This window comes from Cucurbita pepo, unplaced genomic scaffold (genome assembly GCF_002806865.2).
Source record: "Cucurbita pepo subsp. pepo cultivar mu-cu-16 unplaced genomic scaffold, ASM280686v2 Cp4.1_scaffold000217, whole genome shotgun sequence".
Classification (NCBI taxonomy): Eukaryota; Viridiplantae; Streptophyta; class Magnoliopsida; order Cucurbitales; family Cucurbitaceae; genus Cucurbita; species Cucurbita pepo.
In genome coordinates this window covers 27,109-33,824 of record NW_019646474.1, presented here as the reverse complement: position 1 = coordinate 33,824, position 6,716 = coordinate 27,109, and positions in this window count along the sequence as shown.

Below are 6,716 nucleotides of genomic sequence, written 5' to 3'. Positions count from 1 at the left end.
GATTCTTGAACTGTAAACTCATTTACCTGTCTTTCACTCTAAAGTGTCTGGGCTCCTCTTTCTTCTTGAACTGTAAACTCAGACTCAACCTTTAATGAGACTGAACGACGATATTCCCTATTTTGTGTTCAATTCCTCTCCTGTAAACACGACTTATGAATGAGACTGAACAGGAAGGACTAATACTGATTAACCTGATGGAACTGTAAAGTGGCTGGCTGCTTCGTTCGCTCCTTTTCTTTTCCGGTATTACCTGAGCTACTTCCTGACCCGATATGACCTTCATCTTACTTATTCTTGAACAGTAAAGAAGGGAAACTCAATCACTACTGAACCTGACGCTATTTATTCACTCTAACCGAAGAAAGACGAAACCTCAACCCTCTCCCTACTACGGATTACTCCCTCTTCTCTACACCCTGCTCTTTCTCCTTTCTTTCACTCTTTTACCCGACACAGTAAGAAAGATTAATGTTTAAGATCGGTACTGAACTACTGAACTCACCCTCTTATGTAACCTTCGAATCTTTGCTTTTCTTTCTTTCCTTTGATTATGCTTGAAAGACTCTTCACAGTCAAGAAAGATTTGCTCAATCACCTTCTTTCACAGTAAACAAGGGCAAGCCGAAACTCAAGACGAAACGAAAGAGAGTTGACTCCTTAACTACTGAACCTGATTGAACTGTAAAGTGGCTTCGCTTTCGCTCCTGTCCCAGATTGAACTCGGTAAATAGGCAGAGGCTGGACTGGATGAGAATCAGATCAAGGCTCATTCACCTATCGGCTCTTCTTGATCTTCTCCTTTCTTGAACTGTAAACAAAGAGAAAGACTCCTTTCCTTATTCATTCTCGTTTAACAGGAGTATTACTGATTAACCTGAACCTGATTTCACTCTTTTCCTCTCTCTCCTGCCTCAAGGTAAAGCCGAAAGAAAGATGACTGAAGTAGCTCTTTGATTGAAGGAACAGGAAAGACTCCTTATTCATTCTCGTTTACAGTTCAAGGATCTATTCATATTCAATCCCGAACCTTTCTCAATCTCCTGAACCTGAACCCCTATGACCCACTGACCTGAATACTCTATGAATTACCTGACTGCAACCTCTTATCCCCTTGAACCTATTTCTTCTTTCATTCAATCCGGAATCAGGGGAGAGAGTCAATTCATGAAAGAAGGGAGATTCATTCGACTTCACAGGAAGAAAAGAAGAAGAAGAATCAAAACCCTATTTATTTACCGAGAAAAAGAGAAATAAGAGATAGTTGTTCAACCGGAACCCTTTTATCAATCTCCTTCACCGTAACCTTTGATTCTATGACCTGACCTGACCTCCTTTTCCTTTACAGTCGAGTAAGCTAATTCATTGAGTGAAAAAGAGTAGTGAATGAAAGAAGACTCAGTGTTTGAAAGAAGGGAGACTGAAGATGAATGAGAGTGAACTACTGAACCTGATTGAAGGAGTTTACAGTCTTTGAAAGAAAGAAGGAGCGAAGGAAGCCTAGGTGATTGAGTTATTGATCATGAATTGGAAAGAAAAGCAAAGAGAAAGAAGAGACCTCCAAGGATAGGTTTAGGTGAAGGAGCTAGCTGATCATCCAGTCTATTTACCTACCGAGTTCTAGAATCAAGAGGAAGGGAATATCAGTTCAGGGGAATGATTGTTTCGTCTTTCTTCGTTTACTGTTCAATCCGGGAAGTCAAGTAAATTCATTAGCTTTACCTCGTTCAAGAAGAAATAGGAATGAAAAGGAAAATGCATCTTGTTGAGTTTCGTCTTTCCTTCTGAATTACATTACCGAACTCAAGAGTTTAATAAGAGGGTTGGTTCGTTCAGTAGTTCATTCAGTCTCAGAAGTCAGAAAAAGAGGAAGTGGTTGAGAATCTAATTCAACATTCATTCTCATTCTCCTTTACTTTGAAAGAATTAATGAATTAACAGCTTTGAAAGACTAAACATGAATGAGACTCAACTACCGAACTCCGGCTCCTTCACTCAATAGGGACGATTGATTCTTCTTCTTCTTTTGAGTACGGGTTAAGGAAGGAAAGATGAAACATTAATAAGACTGAACTCCCTCACCCTCACTTGTTCTTGATGGGAACTCTTTGGCTCTCCCTCCTGTAGAAAGTATTAATGAGATAGAACTACCGAACCGTCACCTATTTTTGAACTATAAACAAAGACTCAATTACGAACTTCACTCTTTCCCTTCAAACACTCTTCCTGTAACAAAGATTAATGCTCTGACCCTCTCCCTTAGAAAGTCAAGACTCTCGATGCATTCCCCTGAACCTGAACCGGAACCTGACGAGACAGAACTCCGAAACCTCTTCTTCTTTGCTTCTACTTGAAAGACTAAACTTCTTATTCCTTCTCCTTTACAGTTAAAGAAGGGATATTAAATTAATTAGTGGACTCAACCTCTATTCTATTCCCTTGCCTTCGAGAACAAGGTAAAGCAGCTGGATGAGAACCTTCTTGAACTCCAAAACCCTATTTATTCCTTCAAACACGGTAAACCCATGAACTACTGAAGGAACTTTCTTGTTGAACTCGGGAAAGCTCCTTCACCTCCCTTGTCGGTAAAGCTGCTTCGCTCCTGCCCCTCCCCTGTCGGTAAAGCTGCTTCGCTCCTGAACCTACCTACTTATTTATTCTTTANTACTAAACCTACCTACCTATTTATTCTTTAACTGCCCCCTTGATCCTTAATTCTTATGATTGTGAGTTATTCTCGAACTCGGTCAAAGTAGCTCTTGTTTGTTTTTCTTTCCTGAACCAAAGACGATATTCCCTTGCCAGATTGAAGGAGGGAAAAGTAGCTCTTTCCTGAACTGATATTACCTGACCTGAACCAGATTGAACTGGGGTGGGTGGAACTATTAACTATTCTTTGACTCAGCGGTAAAGCTATTTGTCTCGTTGCTGCGCTCTTGTCCTCTCTGTCTTAGCCTTTCTTTCTAGCTTTAGCTTACTCAATCACTTGAAGAACTGTAAACACTCAAGCTTATGAATAAGACTCTGAACCTTCAACCTTTTCGTCTGATTTCACTCCTCTCTCTCTCTATTACATTAGCATCTGTTATTGTTATGTTGAGTTATTATTCAAAGACTATTCTTTCACTTGGTAAATAGAATGGAATAGGTGTTGAACGAGGTCTGTTTGCTCGCTCCTTCATTCCAGAACTATAAAGGTAAACTAAGACTGAACTCCTTATGAAGACGACTGAACTACTGAAGGAACCTATTGATTGATTCTTTAACTGACTGCTCTTGATCCTAAACTCAATCACCTATTTATACCCCGTAAAGAGAGAGTCTATGAATTAGCTGCTTTGAAAGATGAAAGAGTTGTAGAACTTAACTACTCTGAACCTCTCCAACAACTATCAGCTTCTCTCCTTCATCACCAGATGGAACTGTAAACACTGAAGCAAGACAAGATTCTTTCTCCTTTATAGTCAGTCTCGCTACTTACTTCTATCTATTAATTATCATGAACCTCGTAAACAAGANATAAGAGAAAGTAAAGCCGAAAGAAGAATGAGAGTTTATTACGAACTGAACTCCTTTTCCTATTTCTTCACGAGGTAAAGCATATTCAATGAATTGACTCTACGATAGATATTACCTGACCTGATACAGTCGAGTAAATGAATGAAATGAAAGAGAAGCTTATGAACTGGAAGTCAAGATTCAGCTCAAGACTCAAGATTCATTCGAGTTTACAGTCTTTGAAATCGGNTGTTAATTATCATAAACCTCGTAAACAAGACAAGGCTTTAACTATCTCTTTGTAAGTCCGGTTTAAGGAAAGATTTGAGAGACAGAAGAGAAAGTCAAGCCGAAAGAAGAATGAGAGTTTATTACGAACTGAACTCCTTTTCCTATTTCTTCACGAGGTAAAGCATATTCAATGAATTGACTCTACGATAGATATTACCTGACCTGATACAGTCGAGTAAAATGAATGAAATGAAAGAGAAGCTTATGAACTGGAAGTCAAGACTCAACTCAAGACTCAAGATTCATTTGAGTTTACAGTCTTTGAAATCGGGGAGAGGAAAGCAAAGAGATAGTTCAACCTGTCCCTACCCCTGAACCGGAACCCCTATTCCCTTTATTCAAAGACAGTAAACAAATACTCAACTCAAGATGCATTCCCCTTTACAGTCGTCGAGCTACTTACTCCTATTCATTCTCCGATTCCTTCTTAACTGCTTCGTAACCTACTTATTCTTCTTCTTCTTCTTTTACGTTAGGTTTAAGGAAGGAAAGACTATCGAAGAATTAGACTGAACTCAATCACTTTCGGAACTGTAACCAAAGACTATCGATTAATAAGAGTTTACGGTTTACGAACTGAACTCATGTACCTGAACTGATATTCCCTATTTCTTCTTGAAGGAGGTAAATAGGCTGAGCTCCAGAACCTTTGACGATATTACCTGACCTACACCTCTACAACTATCTCTCTCCTTCGGCTCTATTCCTATTTCTTCTTTCTCTTGAACCTGATTGAAGAACTGTAAACAAGGCATGAAGGATGGAAGAGATTGATTTCCCTCTTTCACAAGGTAAATAAATAGGGTTAAGGAAGAAAAGAAGAAGAAAGATTCATTCAACTCAACCTTAAACCTTTTCCTTCTTTCACTAGGTAAAGCATATGAAGTATCATTCAACTCAACCTCAAACCTTTTCCTTCTTTCACTCGGTAAAGCATATGAAGTAGCTCTATTCTCCTCTTCTCGTCTCGCAGCTTCGCTCCTTCGTCTCCTGATAACATTCTGTCACCTTAATCAATCCATTCTTTTGTTGTTGTTGACGGGGAAGCAGCATTCATTCGAGTTCACTTCACCTTCTTCTTTCACACTTTCACTCGGTAAAGCATATATATATTCTGTCTCCTTATTCTGAAAGTGTTTCTTTCAAGTCAAGACTAAACTCAAGATTAATTCCCCTTTTCATTCTCCTCCACCTTTTCCTGATTGAACGAAGTAAATAGCCTAGAATAGGTCTTTGATTGAACTCGGTCTGTCTGTTTGCTTCTTCTTTCACGAACTGTCCGGTAAATAGGTTCATTCAGTAGCTAATGAATTTACTGTCCCTTCTTTCACTCAATCACCTATTCTATTGGTCTCACAATTCCATTGCCTTGTGCAGTTATGGTTCATTATTCAAAGTAAACAAGGGAAACTCCTTTTCTCTCTGACCGACACAACTGTCGATTCTATACAAACCAGTAAACAAAGACTGAAGCAAGACAAGATGAATGAGACTTTACAGGAAGGGGAGAGTCAGTCAATCACAAAGAAAAGAGAATGAAAGAAGAAGAAGAAGACAATTACAGTCGAGTAAATGAATGAACTCCGGAACCCGACGAAAAGAGAGAGATTCATTCTCCTTCACCTTTATTCCCTGCCCTGAGGAGGTAAAGCTATTTGAAGAAGAACCTTGGAGAGAAAATGAAAGAAAGATTTGCTCCTGAACATGTCCCTTCTTTTACTCGGTAATTGATATTCACTGACAGGAGGTAAAGCAACTTCGGTCAATCACCCACCTGTTCTTATACATAAATGAATGAAATCCTTCACCGGCACCTGACGAAAAGAGAGAGATGAATGAGACTCAACAGTCAGGAAGGAAGAAAGGGAAAACCTGAACCTCGTAAACTCGGTAAAGCAATTCCATTTCATTCACCTGTCAGTTTCACGGCTTCGCCCCTTCCCCTCTCCCTCTCGGTCGAGCTGTTTCACCCCTCTACAACTATCTGAAGGTCAAGCTCTGGAACAGGAAGTCAAGACTATCGAAGAATCAATTCGACTTAACTGTAAGTAAATCCAAAAAATTCCTTCTTTCACTCTTTCACTCGGTCTCGCTGTTTCACCCCTCGTAAACTAGGCTTGGATTAGAATGATGTTGGTGTGCTGCTTTTAGCTCCTGAACTGATATGACCTTCCCAGAACCTTATACTCGACTCTATTCCATTCCCTGACTTTACAGAAGAGGAAAGAAAAGAGATAGTTCGGAAGGAACCTTTACAGAATAAAAGAATCAGAGAAAGGAAAGATTGAGTAAGGTAAGATGCAGAATCAGATATTCCTTCTTAACTGCACTGCTCCGGAACCCATTTATTCACTGAACTAGAAACAAGGGAAATAGGTTGACTCAGTAGCTAATGAATTGACTTGACTCTCTCTCCCTGAACTGTAAAAGAGAAAGACAAGACTCAACATTAATTCAAGTTTACCTTGATGAATAAGCGGAAGCAGAAAGAGAAGCGACTGAACCGAGGTTACAGTGTTTGAAGAAAGCCGAAAGATTCATTCTCCGTAACCTTTCTAAATAATAAGGAGAAAGACTGAAGCAAGACAAGATGAATGGAAATCCTTTACAGTCGAGTAAATCAAAGAAAAGAGAAAGCAAGAGACTGAACTACTGAACCTGAACTCCTTTATCTTTCTCCTTTACTGTGATAGAATCAAATGAAAGATGAATGAGACAGAACCTCCTTCTCCTCCGGCTCCTATTTATTCCGGAACGAACTGTAAACCCGAAAGATGAATTCTTTCTCTGATCTGATCCTTTCTTGAACTCGGTAAATAAATAGGCTGAGATGACTTACCTATAGGTCTCATAATTCCATTGCCTGATCTTTCTCTTCTCTGATCTTTCCCTTCAAAGACTCGGTAAATAAATAGGTGTTTTCATCT